General features: G+C 44.1%; 1 protein-coding gene across 2 annotated transcripts in view; it reads left to right on the forward strand.

Moving 5' to 3' along the window:
• The window catches only part of ALN (allantoinase), a 31,210-nt gene extending 14,316 nt beyond the window's left edge, over positions 1 to 16,894 (forward strand). For both annotated transcript variants that reach the window (XR_013687091.1, XR_013687093.1), the window contains exon 16: positions 16,728 to 16,894. The gene's annotated coding sequence lies outside the window, so the exon portion shown is untranslated. The remainder of the gene's footprint in view (positions 1 to 16,727) is intronic.
• The last annotated feature ends 329 nt before the right edge of the window (positions 16,895 to 17,223 follow it).

Genomic DNA, 17,223 nt, shown 5'->3' on the forward strand with positions numbered 1-17,223 from the left:
TGACTTGATGTCATTTTAATAAACATTTCAAAAGTAAAACATTTGGTAACAATGTGTTTTTAAGATTTAAAAACCATTTCATGCATCACACTTTGTAGCATGTGAAATCTGTTAAATGACAAACATAGTTATAAAATACATATTAATGATTTAATAACATGTTTGTTTCTACTTGTATTCCCCCCATTTAAAGCATTTAAAATCATTTAAAACATTGATTAGGGGTATGAACTCACCTGTAGTTGGTGATTGGGATGAACTGAACGGTATAGGATTGCTAGGTGTCAAGCGAGGACTTGTACACACACTATGATCCTAATGAACATATAATCACACATATATGCACTCAATTAGTCTCAAATCACTAATTGATAAAGCTAAGACATCCTAGACATAATAAACACTTTATATAAGTGTTTTAAGCCCTAAGGATTGCATCTAAGCTATTGTGGGACAAGGCACTTGTGTTTAGGGTTCCAAAGGAGCCCATATATGAGTTTACTTCTCATATACTAACACACATGGAGTTTACGGTTGTAAACTCTTGAGTTTACGGCCGTAAACTCCCAACCATGGGTGTTTTGTGTGTTTTGAAGTTCCAAAGGATTCCTAGAATTATTCTAACTTGGTGGTTTAATTCTTGAAAGGGTTTAAGGTCTAGAAACACTCCAATTAGGAGTTTACGGCCCTAAGGCCATTTCCTTTGGAGTTTACGGCCGTAAACTCCATTGGAATGGTGTTCTTGTTGTTTTCAAGTCTCAAGCATAGGTGGTATAAGTTCTAGACTTTTATTCCAAGCATATGAAGACATTAGGCACACTTTGGTGCCATTCTTTCATGTTTACGGCCCAAGAACAAAGTCTTGGCCGTAAACTCACTTTGATAAATGATTTTGATGTGCTTAAGGCCTTAGATTAAATGGGAACTAGTCTTGATAAAAGTCCTAAGCTTTAGGTGCCTTAAAAGCACCATTTTGAGTTTGAAAAGGGAGTTTACGGCCTAAGAAACTCTTGGGCCGTGAACTCCCAAACTTGGGTGATTCTAGGTTGTTTTCTTGTCCCTAACACACATACATATGAGTCTAAGGCAGTTGCATAACACAAGGGTTGGTCTCGGCTTTGTTTCGGGAGTTTACCGCCCAAGAACACCTTGGGGAGTAAACTCCTAGATCTAGTGATTTAGTCTTCTAAATCATGTTATAAACACATATAAAGCTTTCTAACATTACTAGAAAGAGGTACTCACGATTTGGGATAAAAACCCGAAGATCCGTGAGAGAGAAAATGGCTTTTCTCTAGTTGGAAATGCGAATAATGAATAAATTTGGTTCAGAATTCTATTTATAGTCCTGAGATATTTTGGCAGAAAATATTTTTATTCCTGTAATGATCTCTAATATAACAGAGTGTTGGAATAACAGTGTTGCACAAGGCCCTAGTGCACCCACTCTCCTGATATTTCCTGAAGTGTAAACCCTGAATTACTCAAACTTACGTGAAAAGTCTGAAAATTAACTGTGACTGCTATAACTTCTATTGAAGTGATATAGTTTGTACAGAATGGAAATTCCGGGTTGTCACAAACTTTACGAGGTAACCATGCCCTAGGAGGATAGATCTACAATTTGGAGCCTTGGTCTTGCTTAAAAGCGACTGAATAAGAAAAGGATTGAACGAACTCGATGAGTTGCAGGGTCAAATCGACGAGTCGAATGAAGATTGCCTGTTTTTGGTTCTGCATGGACTCGGTGAGTCAGTGAGATGACTCGACGAGTTGGTTAGGGTTTTCCCGACAATCTGGACACTGCATGGACTCGACGTGTTGTCTAGGAACTCGGCGAGGGGAATAGGATTTTCACGACTTATTGAGTTCTGAAGGAACTCGACGAGTTAGTGAGTTATACTCGACGAGTTGGGTCAACATGGACTGTTGACCTTGACCGTTGACTTTGACTTTGACTAAGGGTTGACCAGTTGGACTTCTTGGGGTATTTTAGTACTTTGGAAATTTGTGGAAGTGGATCATTGGTGGATATAGGTGTTTGAGTTTGGAGCTGTATTTGGGAAGTTTGACATCATCATCCCGGGCTATTTGTGAGGTGAGTTCTCCTCACCATATCAACAAGGTCTAAGGCACCAAGGCCGACCTTTTTTGGATTGTTATCCTTGTTACTGCATGATGCTATGTTAGTGACCTGTTAGGTCGGTATCCTGGTATATAGGATGATGCTATGTTAGTGATTGGTTAGGTCAGTATCCTGGTATGTAGGATGATGTTATGTTAATTACTTGTTAGGGCGGTATCCTGGTATATAGGATGATGCTATGATTGTGATCTGTTAGATTGGTTTGACTGTTTATACATGCTTGCTAGCGTATAATATTTATGTGCGCATGATTGTTTGATTGGGGGTTGGGTTGAGGCGGTCATGCTTTGTGCTTGTGCTAACATACCCTGGGCGGAACAGATAGACTGCAGACCCGGTTAGCGCATACTAGTTTGGCCGAAGGCTCGATGAGCGGCCCGGATAGGCTGAAGGCCATCAGAGGTGGTCCGGACATGCTGATGGTTCCGAATGCTCAGGTCCGTCTACGTGTGATTCCTCATTTTCTTCCTAAAACGTGAGGTGAGCTGCTGATTCTACTCTTGGAGTTACTCAATATAATGCTTCCTGAAAAGGATTTGAACCAAGAAAAGAAGAAAATACCATAGTAGATCTATGATTAGCCCTCGGTCGGGATGGTCTTGTCGAAGAACTTTATTCATGCAGAGAAAGACACTTAGGATAGGAGACTTATGGATGCAGGGTCTGCAAGTGAAACCCCAAAACCTAAAATTCCCTAATGCCTATCAAATAAGAGTCCTACCGGAGATCAGGTGTCAAAGGTGTCTAGGATTTATCCCAAAAGTAAGTAGGAGTGCTCTTCCATTCAAGCCTTCAGCCTTACAGTCTATAGACCTTACCTCACAAATCTTTTCTCTCGGGATTGAGTTGCTGTATCTGTAGTAGCATTCCCTCTAGTCACCTAGAAAGAGGAAAATTGCCAGTTTAGTTCCATCTCCTTGAGTTTCAATTGGAATGCTAGGGTAAGTCCCAAAGTCCTAAGTTCTTCATTTCAATAAAAGTAGTAGGGCTAACGATATTTCTTTAGCTTAATGCTAGGCGTATAGATAGGTTTCTGGATCTCGACATTAGTTTCATTTCTCTGGCTAGGAATAAGCAAAAAAACAAGGAAAGCGGATTCTCTTCTCGGGTAAGCGGTGCTCTCTTTTGCATAAGCCCTTTCTTAAGTAAGGTGATGGCGCTCTTTATCGGCTGCTTTCCTGGCATGTTACTTAATAGATCGTTGTATCGAGTAGTTGGATCATAGTCTCTTACCATAAAAATGGCTGCATGCGCAGCAGCACCAACTATGAGAAATCCACCAATCCACATATGATGTGTGAACAATGACAGTTGTGTACCATAGTCAGTAGCTAGATATGGATAAGGGGGGCATGGCATACATATGGTGAGCTACAACAATGGTTAAAGAGCCTAACATAGCTAGGTTAAGAGATAATTGAGCATGCTATCGAAATAAACCGCCTCTCCCTCTGTCCTAGTCAATTCATTCAGCGGTCCAGATATACTGATGGCCCTGCGAGACGGTCCAGTCAGACTGATGGCTCATTATGCATGTTGTTTGCTATGATATGGTTATATTTGTATGGCGTTGGTATTTTGGGGGTAACTCGCTAAGCCTTCTAGCTTACATTTATCGATTATTGTTTCAGGTACTTCTGAGGATCGTGGGAAAGTGAAGGCATGATTATGCACCTCCTTATGTTTTTATGATTTGATTTTTGGGATAATCTAACATGAAACTATTTTCAAAACAATTTGTAATAACTAATGGTTTTGAATGTTTTAAAAATTTTAAAATTGGCATGATTTTTATGTATGTTACAAGTTGGTATCAGAGCCTTGGTTTGTGTGAATTGGAGGAAATACTCATGTGTATCCAATCTCAAACTGAGGACAAGATTTTTAAAATTATTTTCAAAATACTAAAGGAGGAGGCAAGTGTACGATCAGCCGGAGCCAATAAGTAGACCCAAAAATACTTGACGGATTATTTGATTTTGTGATATGTTAGAACATCGTGTTAGTACTAGGCTTGGGATCTTCAGGAATTGCATGATAGAATTGCCTAATTATATGATGCCTGATAGCCTAGGGTTTTTCCTTATATGAAATTGACATCATCACTGTAGTTGCTTAATGTATGCATCACAGTTGTACATGATTAAGATCTTATAGCCTGAGAATGTTTGGTTTGGCTTTATTTTCTGTTCTTGTTTGATGAAGAGCTTAAGGTAGGATTGGGTATTCGAAAGTCTATAGATCACCAGCGTTGTGTATGGCTAGCATACACGAGTACTGCAGGGTTGGTGGAAGTTTCATGGATAGGTTGTTTGGAATCAGTCGGCCAGTTATGAGATATTTAGCCTTCCTCTAGGAGTGAGGATTGACGTATGCCATGCTTACATATAGTGCTAGGGTGTTGTGATGATACTTGAGACAAATATGGGTAGGTGTGGTAGGTAGTATGGGCCCGTACTACTAAAAGCACATGACCCATACACGTAGCAAGGAAGTCACAACCCCTAGGGTTTTGTTGGGAGTTGATTCCCGGGTTATTATATGGAATGACTAATATCTTCCTGGTATAGTTTCAACATGGTGGTTACTAGACGATTTGTGTATGGATCCAGATCAGGATCAGGAGATGGCGGTCAGGAAGGACTAGCAGTGCCCGAGGTCATTGGTTAGATGAGGCCAGATGAGTTGGGCGCCAATATTCGAGAGATCCTGCATGATGAGGTTGCTACTCTGTTTCGGGCACAGTTGACGGAGATGTTTGGGTCTATCAAGACCGCCATGGTTGAGTATTGCGATGAGCGCTACACAACCCTTACTGAGATGACTTCTACGACAGCTACTGCAGCTGTAACAGCGGCAGGGGGTGGAGCCAGTCGGACTTTCTAGTACCGGGACTTCGATAACACGAAGCCCTCAACTTTTGATGGGGGTTTCGGACCCAATTGTAGCCATGAGGTGGATATCAGATGTGGAGGGATGTTTCGTCACATGTTCATGTTCGACTAACCAGAAGGTTAGATGTGCCCTAAACCTGCTGAGGTCCAGGGCAAAGGACTGGTGGATGTTGATGACGGGGTCGTATACAGATGATAAGAGAGCTGCTGTTACTTGGGAGCAGTTTAAGGATATGTTCCGCACTCGCAACATTCCGCGGGTTGAGCAAGAACGGTTAGCTCATGAGTTCTTGGAGTTGAGACAGGATGTTGAGACGGTGACAGAGATCACCCGTATGTTTACTGAGAGGGCGATGTTTTGCTTGGAGTTTGCTTCTGAGCAGGCACAGATGACACGTTATCTGAGCATGCTCAAGACTGACACCCGTCAGTTTGTTGCCACCCAGTGTTGTGATACACTACTGGAGTTACAGGAGGCTACTAGGGGGTGTGAGCTTGAGATCGAGTTATAGTTACGGGAGTATAGGCAGGCCCTGACGCAGTTACAACCGACGCCAAAGCGGTCTAAGACTGCGATTCTATGCCGGGAGGCCACCATGGCCGCACTTATGGAAAGTGCAAGAAGGGTCACTCAGGGGTTTGTAGATCTGGTAGTGCGTGCCGCAATTGTAGAAATGAGGGGCACTTTACGAAGGATTGCCTCCATCCAGACCCGATTCAGGATATGAGGATTCGCTACCACTACCATCAGGTTGGTCACGTGAAGACCAACTGTCCACAGTTCGCTGTCAGACCGTCGCAGGACCCAACGCTGGCTACACTGAGGATTACTGATGGGGGTCAGGGTAAAGCAGAGCCTACGAAGGCTCGGGTACGCGCCTTCAAACTTACAGCCGAGGACGCCAGGACAACACTGGATGTGGTTGCTCGTATCTTTATACCCTTTATCTTACTGATTATATATGTTTTGTACCTATGTTAGGTACGTTCTTAATGAGCTCCTTACTTGCATTGGTATTATTTGACTCTGGGGCGAGTCGGTCTTTTGTCTGTCGGTCGTTCAGTAGGGAGTTCAACTTGCCTGTAGGAGAGCTTGAGTGTTCGTTGCGAGTCTCTATCGCCAATGAACATGAGATTTTCGCTTCTTCAGTCTATCAGGGTTGCGTGTTGGAGATCTTCGGGGTGTCTTTCCCGATAGACTTGATTCTGATTCCCATGGGGGGAGGTATGTGTGATTTTGGGTATGCACTGGATTAATCACTTCGGTGCCATGATCGACTGCGAGGGTCAGCGGGTGGTAGTTCGAACCCCAAGTGGAGGAGAACTGATTATCTACGGCGAGAGCACCAGAGTGGGTCCGAGGTTTTGCTCAGTTGCCAGGGCTCAACAGTATATTCAGCACGGGTGTGCGAGTTATCTAGCGTATGTGGTGGGTACACGAGTTGGGGATCAGACCTCAGTTTCAGAGGTTATTGTAGTTAGCGATTTCGCTGACGTGTGTCCGAAGAAGCTACTCGGAGTGCCTCCGGAGAGGCAGGTCGAGTTCAGGATCGACCTTGTGCCAGGTGTAGCCCCTATCGCCAAGGCACCGTACCGGTTAGCACCACCAGAGATGCAGGAGCTATCGTCACAACTATAGGAACTGCTGGGCAATCAGTTCATTCGTCTGAGCAGTTCTCGGTGGGGATCGCCGATCCTCTTCTTCAGGAAGAAGGATAGTTCACACCGGATGTGCATTGACTACCGGGAGTTGAACAAGCTGACAGTGAAGAACTGCTATCCACTCCTGAGGATAGATGATCTTTCCGATCAGTTGTAGGGAGCATCTTGGTTCTCCAAGATAGACCTGAGGTCCGATTACCATCAGGTCAGGGTTACGGAGGAGGAAGTGGAGAAGATCGCATTCCGGACTCGTTATGGACATTATGAGTTCGTGGTGATGCCGTTTGGGCTCGCCAACATGTCAGCAGTGTTTATGGACCTGATGAATCGGGTCTGCAAACCAAGGCTTGATTGCGCGGTCATCGTGTTCATAGATTATATCTTGGACTATTCCAAGACCAGAGAGTAGCATGAGGAGCACCTCCGTGAGCTACTGGGTGTTCTGAGATGAGAGTGGTTGTATGCCAAGTTCTCAAAGTCCGAGTTTTGGTTACTAGAGGTTTAGTTCCTTGGACATCTCGTCAACAAGGAGGGGATTTTGGTCGATCCGGCCAAGATCGAGGTAGTTAGGCAGTGGGAGGTTCCGAAATCTCCTTCAGACATCAGGAGCTTCTTGAGATTGTCAGGGTATTACCAGAGATTCATTTAAGATTTCTCCAAGATTGTAGTACCTCTTACTTGCCTGACGAGGAAGGGAGTGGATTTCCGGTGGGGCCCTGAGCAGCATAATGCATTGGAGACACTGAGACAACGATTTTGCGAGGCACCAGTGTTAACACTTCCGGAGGGAGTGGAGGATTTTGTAGCGTTCTGTGATGCATCCATCATGGGACTAGGAGCGCTCCTCATCCAGAGAGGGCGGGTGATAGCCTATGCATCGCGGCAGTTGAAGCCGCATGAGATGAGATACCCCACACACGATTTTGGAGTTTAGAGCGGTGGTATTCGCTCTCAAGATTTAGAGACATTATCTATACGGGGTCCGCTGTACCATTTACATGAACCACAAGAGTCTGAGACACATCATGGATCGGCCGAACCTGAACATGAGGCAGCGCAGGTGGCTGGACGTAGTCAAGGATTATGACTGCGAGATCCTTTACCATCCGGGTAAAGCGAACGTGGTTGCGGACGCTTTGAGCCACAAGTCACCTGGTTCTTCTACTCCAGTGACATGTATGAGGATATCAGTGGATTCTCCACTTGTGAGCTTCATCAGGGAAGCTCAGGCTGAGGGTGTACAACAGGAGAATTGGAAGCATGAAAGGATTAAATGCGAGATCACCCGATTTGTGTAGGACAGTCGGGGGTTATTGACCCGCTGCGGTCGGGTCTTGGTTCCGATGTCTGGTGGGGTCAGACAGATTGTACTGGAAGAGGCTCACAAGTCTCGTTTATCTATTCACCCGGGAGCCACCAAGATGTACCGAGATCTGAGCTTTAGTTATAGGTGTCCGTGGATGAAGCAGGAGATCGCTTGGTACATTGAGAGTTGCTTGACCTGCAGGATGGTCAAGGCCGAGCACTAGAGGCCGCATGGCAAGCTGTAGCCTCTAGAGGTTCCCATGTGGAAATAGGAGCAGATCAGGATGGACTTCATCACCAAATTTCCAAGAACGACAAAGGGTTTAGACGCTATATGGATCATTGTCGATGGATTGACCAAGAGTGCCCATTTTCTACCCATTCGGGAGAACTCATCGGCCAAGAAGCTGCCCGATGTGTATATACGCGAGATTTTCGCTCTCCATGAGGTTCCGGTCTCCATTGTTTTAGACCGTGATTTTCGGTTCACCTCCTATTTCTGGCAGAAGTTCCACGAGGAACTAGGCATGCGGCTGCATTTCAGTACCGCATACCATCTGCAGAAAGATAGCCAGAGCGAGCGGACACTTCAGACCCTCGAGGATATGTTGAGGGCATACGTCATTGACTTCGCTTACAGTTGGGACTCCTACCTACAACAACAACTATCATTCCAACATTGGTGCTCCATTTTTTGAGCTGTTGTATGGACGGTGATGCCGCACCCCAGTCTGTTGGAACGAGGTTGGTCACAGGGTGATGGGTCGGATCGAGGTAGTCCTGCACGCTACCAAGATGATTCAGCAGATCAGACAGTGGTTGCAAATCGCACAGATTCGGCAGAAGAGTTACGCCGACCGACGCCAATCTGAGTTGGAGTTTCAGGTCGATGAGATGGTACTCCTGAAGGTCTCACCATAGAAGGATGCAATCCACTTCAGGAAGAGGGGGAAATTAGGTCCCCGATACATCGGGCCATTCATGATCATTGCCAGGGTTGGAAAAGTGGCGTGTAGACTAGATCTCCCAGAGGAGCTTAGTCATATCTACCACACTTTGCATGCTTTACAGTTGCGGAAGTGGATATTAGATGAGGAGGCAGTGGTGTCATTGGATGATATATAGGTCGTCGAGCGCCTGAATTACATGGAGAGGCCACTGACCATTCTGGAGAGGAAAGCGAAGGTTCTACGGAATAAGGAAGTACCTTTGGTAAAGTTACAATGGGAGCATCAGAGGGGATTCGAGTGGACTTGGGAGCTGGAGGCAGAGATACGGGAACATTACCCGGAGCTGTTCACTGTAGCAGACTTCGAGGATGAAGTCTAGTTCAAGTGGGGGAGAATTGTAACACCCCGACTCCCATGTATAAATTTTACAGTTTTATATTCATATTCAAAGGCGTACTCGACGACCTGGATGCCCCAACTTGTCGTTTAGAAATGGAAATGGCCGCGCGACTTAAAGGACCTACTCGACGAGTTGGAGGACGCAACTTGACGAGTTGGAGCTGGAATATGAAACCTTAATTTTTAGGGTTTGCACTTTATTTAAAGGACCTTAAATCCTTCCTCCCTGCCCCCTTACCACCCTTTCACAGCCCGAAGAAAACCCTAAGCGATCTAACCCCATTTTTGAGTGTTTGTGAGGCTAAAAGAGTGTTTTTGGTGCATTGGTTGAAGAAGCTTGAAGGTTGAGAAGCTTGGAATGGGAAGGAGCTTGTAGATCCAACATCTATATCGTTTTGGCTTCCATTTGAAGGTAACAAGTTGTTAGCTTGATCATTCTAGAGTTAGATCTCCTTATTCATGGGTTTAAGGCCATTTTTAGCATATTTGTGGGTCATTTCAGGTATTGGGCATGATCTGAAGTTGTAACTTCTGATCTGGACTCCTCTAAGTCCTCATAGACATAAAGTTATTGAATTTATCAAGCTTTGGCCCTTCTCTTTGGCTTAAACCTCTTCCTTAGCTTGGTTTTGGCATTTAAGGCCTTACATGCATGTAAAGTTTGCAACTTTACGTAGTAACCATGCCCTAGGAGGATAGATCTAAAATTTGGAGCCTTGGTCTTGCTTAAAAGCGTTTGAATAAGAAAAGGATTGAAGGGACTCGATGAGTTGCAGGGTCAACTCTATGAGTAAGATGAAGATTTCTGTTTTTGGTTCTGCATGGACTCGGCGAGTTAGTGAGATGACTTGATGAGTTGGTTAAGGTTTTCCTAACAATCTGGACACTACATGGACTCGACGAGTTGTCTAGAAACTCGGGAGTCGACTAGGGTTTTCACGGTTTCTTGATTTCTGAAGGAACTCGACGAGTCAGTGAGTTACACTCGACGAGTTGGGTCAACATGGACTATTGACCTTGACCGTTGACTTTGGCTTTGACTAAGGGTTGACCAGTTGGACTTCTGGGGGTATTTTAGTAGTTTGGAAATTTATGGAAGTGGATCATTGGTGGTGTAGGTGTTTGAGTATGGAGCTGCATTTGGGAAGTTTGACATCATCATCCCGGGCTACTTGTGAGGTGAGTTCTCCTCACTATATCAACAGGGTCTATGGCACCAAGGCCGACCCTTTTTTGGATTGTTATCTTGGTTATTGCATGATGTTATGTTAATGACCTGTTAGGTCGGTATCCTGGTATATAAGATGATGCCATGTTAGTGACCGGTTAGGTCAGTATCCTGGTATGTAGGATGATGCCATGTTAGTGACCTGTTAGGTCGGTATCCTGGTATATATAGGATGATGCTATGATTGTGATCTGTGAGATTGTTTTGACTGTTTATACATGCTAGCTAACGTATAATATTTATGTGCACGTGGTTGTTTGCTTGGGGGTTGGGTTGAGGCGGTCATGCTTTGTGCTTGTGCCAACATACCCAAAGTGGATCGGATAGACTGTAGACCTGGTTAGGGCGTACTTCTCAGGCCGAAGGGCCGACGAGCGGTCTGGATAGGCTAAAGGATCTGAGAGGCGGTGTGGACGTGCTGATGGTTCGGAGAGCGGTCCAGATAAACTGATGGCCCTGTGAGATGGTCCAGTCAGACTGATGGCTCATTATGCATGGTGTTTGCTATGATATGGTTATATTTGGATGGTGTTGGTATTTTGGGGGTAACTCACTAAGCCTTCGAGCTTACATTTGTCGATTATTGTTTCAGGTACTTCTGAGGATTGCAGGAAGTCGAAGGCGTGATCGTGCATCTCCTTATGTTTTCATGATTTGATTTATGGGATACTCTAACATGACACTATTTTGAAAATAATTTGTAATAACTAATGGTTTTGAATGTTATAAAAAGTTTAAAATTGGCATGATTTTTATGTATGTTACAAGTTGGTATTAGATCCTTGGTTTGAGTGAATTGGAGGAAACACTCGTGTGTATCCAATCTCAAACTGAGGACAAGACTTTTAAAATGATTTTCAAAATACTAAAGGAGGATGCAAGTGTACGATCATCCGGAGCCAGTAAGTAGACCCCAAAATACCTTACAGATTATTTGATTTTGTGATATGTTAGAACAACATGCTAGTACTAGGCTAGGGATCTTTAGGAATTGCATGATAAAATAGTCTGATTATATGATGCCTGATAGTCTAGAGTTTTTCCTTATATGAAATTGACATCATTACTATAGTTTCTTAGTGTATGTATCACAACTGTACATAATTAAGATCTCATAACCTGAGAATGTTTAGTTTGGCTTTATTTCCTGTTCTTGTTTGATGAAGGGCTTAGGGTAGGATCAGGTATTCGCAAGTCTATAGGGTCCAACATTATGTATGGCTAGCATACACGAGTATTGTAGGGTTGGTGGAAGTTTCATGGATAGGTTGTGTGGGATCAGTCGGCCAGTTATGAGATATTTATCCTTCCTCTAGGAGTGAGGATTGAGCGCATTCCATGCTTACGTATAGTGTTATTGCGTTGTGATGATACTTGAGACAAATATGGGTAGGTGTGGAAGGTAGTATGGGCCCGCACTACTGAAAGCACAGGACCCATACACGTAGCAAGGAGGTCACAATCCCTAGTGTTTTGTTGGGAGTTGATTCCCAGGTTATTATATGAAATGGATGATATCTTCCTGTTATATTTTCCACATGGTTGAGTACTTCGATGAGTGCTACACAGCCCTTACTGAGGCGGCTGTCGCGGCAGCTACTGCAGCTGTAACGGCGGCAGGGGGTGGATCCAGTCGCGCTTTCCAGTACCGGGATGTAACATCCCGAATTCCAGGAATGAAGTTTTAGAGATTTTAAGCAATTAAGAAAGACTACTCGACGATTTGGAGGCCCCAACTCGTCGTGTAGAGGCTAGTCTGGGCACGTAGGTTTTGGCACCTAATCGACGAGTTGAAGGACCTAACTCGACGAGTTGGAGCTGGAATGAGAAACCCTAATTTCCAGGGTTTTGCACCCTATTTAAGGAACCTTAAGCCATTTTCTCCAGCCCCCTTACCACCTTTTGACGTCCAGAAGCAACCCTAATTGATCTAAACCCTAATCTTGAGTGTGTGGGAGGCTAAAGTGTGTTTTGGTGCATATTATTAAAGAGAGCTTGAAGTCTAAGGAGCTTGGAGCAAGTAGAAACTTGTAGATCTAATTTCTACTTCATCTTAGGATCATCCTGAAGGTAACAAGTCGTTACCTTGACTTCTCTTTAGCTAGATGTTTCCATGTAAAGGTTTAGGGCTATTTCTAGGTTGTTCTGGAGTTATTCTGGTTTTGGGCATGATCTGAAGTTGTAACTTTAGATCTAGACTCCTCTAGCCCCTTATAGTCATAAAGTTCTAGTCTTTAGCAATTTATGGCCTCCTCCTTACTTAAAACTTTTTCCTTAGCTTGATTTTGGCCTTTAAGACCTTGCATGCACGTAAAGTTTGCAACTTTACATGGTAACTATGCCCTAGGAGGCTAGATCTACAATTTGGAGCTTTGAGGTAGCTTAAAAACGTCAGAATGAGAAATGGACTGAAGGGACTCCACGGGTTGCATGACCAACTCGACGAGTCGGATGAAGATTGCATGTTTTTGGATATGCATGGACGCAGCGATTCAGTGAGGTGACTCGACGAGTTGATTAGTGTTTTCTCGAGATATGGACACTGCATGGACTCAACGAGTTGTCTGGAAACTCGGCGAGTCAACTGGGATTTTCACGATTCTCTGAGTTCTGAAGGAACTTGACGAGTCAGTAAGCTATACTTGACGAGTTGGCTCAACATGGACTGTTGACCTTGACCGTTGACTTTGACTTTGACCAAGGGTTGACTAGTTGGACTTTTGAGGGTATTTTGGTAATTTAGGATTTTGATGGACTTGGTCCTATGGTGTCCATAGGTGGTGGAGTTCGTGACGGTGATTCGGGAGTTTGATCTTATTGCTACGGTTTGACATTGCGAGGCGAGTTCTCCTCACTATACCGAGAGGGTCAATGGCACCAAGGCCGACCCTTTTTGGATTGTTATCCTGGTTATTGAATGATGCTATGTTAGTGACCTGTTAGGTCGATATCCTTGTATATAGGATGATGCTATGTTAGTGACCGATCAGGTTAGTATCCTGGTATGTAGGATGATGTTATGTTAGTGACCTGTTAGGTCGGTATCCTGGTACATAGTATGATGCTATGATTTTGATCTGTTAGATCGGTTTGACTGTTTATACATGCTAGCTAGCATATGATATTTATGTGTTGATTGTGTGATTGGGGGTGGATTAAGGTGGACGTGCTTTGTGCTGTAGGCCAACATACCCAGGGCGGCCCAGATTGACTGTAGACCCGGTAGGGCATACTAGTCAGGCCGAAGGCCTGACGAACGGTCCAAACATGCTAAAGTCCCGGTAGAGCACACCAGACATGCTGAAGGTTCGGAGAACGGTGCAGATAGGCTGAAGGCCCGGGAGGTTGGACCAGACAGGCTGAAGGTTCTGAGAGTGGACCAGTAGACTGAAGGCCCGGTGAGGGCAGACCATTCATACTACAGAATCTATATGCATGCTGTTTGTTGTGATATTGATATGGTTAATATGGTGTTGGTATTCTGGGGGTTACTCATTAAGCCTTCAAGCTTAGATTTATCGATTATTGTTTCAGGTACGAAGGATGACCGCGAGAAGGAGAAGGCATGGCCGTACACATCCTCACATGTTATGACTTTGATTTCTGGGATACTCTGATATGAAACTATTTTGAAAACATTTTGTAATGATTAATGGTTTTTGAGTGATTTAAAAAGTTTTAAATTTGCCAGATTTTTATGGATGTTACACGGGACTTCGATAACACGAAGCCCCTAACTTTTGATAGGGTTTAGGACCCGATTGTAGCAATGAGGTGGCTGTCAGATGTGGAGGGATGTTTCTTCACATGTTCATGTCCTACTGACCAAAAGTTCAGCTGTGCCCTGAACCTGTTGAGGTCCGAGGCAAAGAACTGATGGAGGTTGATGAGGGGGTCTTATACAGATGATCAGAGAGCTGCTGTTACTTGGGAGCATTTCGATCGATCCGGCCAAGATCGATGCAATTATGTAGTGGGAGGTTCTGAAATCTCCCTCAGACATCAGGAGCTTCTTGGGATTGGCAGGGCATTACCTGAGATTCATTCAGGTTTTCTCCAAGATTGCAGTACCTCTTACTCGCCTGACGAGGAAGAATGTGGAGTTCTGGTCTTTATCGTTTCAGAACATGATGTTCGGTTCACCTCCCGTTTCTGGCAGAAGTTCCACGTGGAATGGGGCATGCGGCTGCATTTCAGTATCGCATACCATCCGTAGACAGACGACCAGAGTGAGCGGACCATTCAGACCCTCGAGGATATGTTGAGGCCCTGCGTCATTGAATTTGGTAGGAGTTGGGACTCCTAACTACCCTTTACAGAGTTTTCCTACAACAACAACTATAACTCCAGCATTGGTGCTTACCCCAGTCTGTTGGGGCGAGGTTGGTCACATGGTGATAGGTCAGACCGAGGTAGTCTTGAAGACTACCGAGATGATTCAACAGATCAGAAAGCGGTTGCAAACCGCAAAGAGTCGGCAGAAGAGTTACGCCGACCGATGCCGATCTGAGTTGGAGTTTCAAGTCGAATACATAGTACTCCTAAAGGTCTCACCTTGTAAGGGTGTGATCCGGTTCAGGAAAAGGGGGAAATTGGGTCCCCGATATATCGGGCCATTCAGGATCATTGCCAGGGTTGGAAAAGTGGCATGTAGACTAGATCTCCCGGAGGAGCTTAGTCAGATCTACAACACTTTCCATGTGTCACAGTTGCGGAAATTCATATTAGATGAGGAGGTAGTGGTATCATTTGATGATACACAGGTCGTCGAGCGCCTGAATTACGTGGAAAGGCCAGTGACCGTTCTGGAGAGGAAAGTGAATGTTCTACGGAATAAGGAAGTACCTTTGGTAAAGGTACAATAGGAGCTTCAGAGGGGATCCGAGTGGACTTGGGAGGCGGAGGCAGAGATGCAGGAGCCTTACCCGGTGTTGTTCACCGCAGCAGACTTCGAGGACGAAGTCTAGTTCAAGTGGGGGAGAAGTGTAACACCTCGACTCCAAGGTATAAGTTTTACAACTTTATATTCATATTCAAAGGCCTACCCGACGATTTGGATGTCCCAACTCGTCGTGTAGAAACGGAAATGGCCGCGCGACTTAAGGGACCTACTTGACGAGTTGGAGGACCCAAATCGACGAGTTGGATCTGGAATATGAAACCCTAATTTTTAGGGTGGGTACCCTCTTTAAAGGAACCTAAGTCCTTCCGAGTTGCATGGACTCGACGAGTTGTCTGGAAATTCGGCGTGTGGACTAAGGTTTTCACGCCTTCTTGAGTTCTAAAGGAACTCAACGAGTCAATGAGTTACACTCGAAGAGTTAGTTCAACATGGACTGTTGACCTTGACCGTTGACTTTGACTTTGACTAAGGGTTGACCAGTTAGACTTCTGGGGGTATTTTAGTAGTTTGGAAATTTATGGAAGTGGATCATTTGTGGATGTAGGTGTTTGAGTTTGGAGCTGTATTTGGGAAGTTTGACATCGTCATCCCGAGCTACTTGTGAGGTGAGTTCTCCTCACTATAACGATAGGGTCTACGACACCAAGGACGACCCTTCTTGGATTGTTATCCTGGTTATTGCATGATGCTATGTTAGTGAATTGTTAGGTCGGTATCATAGTATATAGGATGATGCTATGTTAATGACCGGTTAGGTCAGTATCCTGGTATGTTGGATGATGCTATGTTAGTGACCTCTTAGGTTGGTATCTTGGTATATAGGATGATGCTATGATTGTGATCTGTTAGATCGTTTTGACTGTTTATACATGCTAACTAGCGTATGATATTTATGTGCACATGATTGTTTGATTGGGGGTTGGGTTGAGGCAGTCATTCTTTGTGCTTGTGCGAACATACCCAAGGCTGAACGGATAGACTATAGACCCGGTTAGGGCGTACTAGTCAGGCCGAAGGCCTGCCGAGAGGTCTAGATTGGCTGAAGGACTTGTGAGGCGGTCCAGACGTGCCGATGGCTCGGAGAGCGGTCCAGATAGACTGATGGCCATGCGAGGCGGTTTAGTCAGGCTGATGGCTCATTATGCATGCTTGCTATGATATGGTTATATTTGTATGGCGTTGGTATTTTGGGGGTAACTCATTAAAATTTCGAGCTTATATTTATCGATTATTGTTTCAGGTACTTCTGAGGATCACGGGAAGACGAAGGCGTGATTGTGCACCTCCCTATGTTTTTATGTTTTCATTTCTTGGATACGCTGAAATTAAACTAATTTGAAAACAATTTGTAATAACTAATGGTTGTGAATGTTCTTAAAAGTTTAAAATTGATCTGATTTTTATGTATGTTACATTTTTGTTTATTTATTAAGTTATTAATAATAAACAAATAAAAAATATACCAAAAAGGATGAAAAGGATAAAATAGTTATTTTATGTTAGTCAGTGATTATCCAAGTGAAAAAAAAACATTATAGGTATGATACGAGTTAATTTTTGAAAATAGGGATTCAACAAGAAATTTAGCACTTCAGCTAGGGACGAATCGTGTAATTTACTCTAGTAAATATTGCTAAAAAAGAATCATTCAAGTGCAAATGAAGGCCTAAAAACAACCTTATTTCACAAAGCGCGTTACTAAAAAGTCTTTAAACACAAAGTAGATCGCTAAAAAA

This window comes from Lactuca serriola, chromosome 7, assembly GCF_051521515.1.
Source record: "Lactuca serriola cultivar US96UC23 chromosome 7, Lser_US96UC23_V15, whole genome shotgun sequence".
In the NCBI taxonomy this organism is placed as follows: Eukaryota; Viridiplantae; Streptophyta; class Magnoliopsida; order Asterales; family Asteraceae; genus Lactuca; species Lactuca serriola.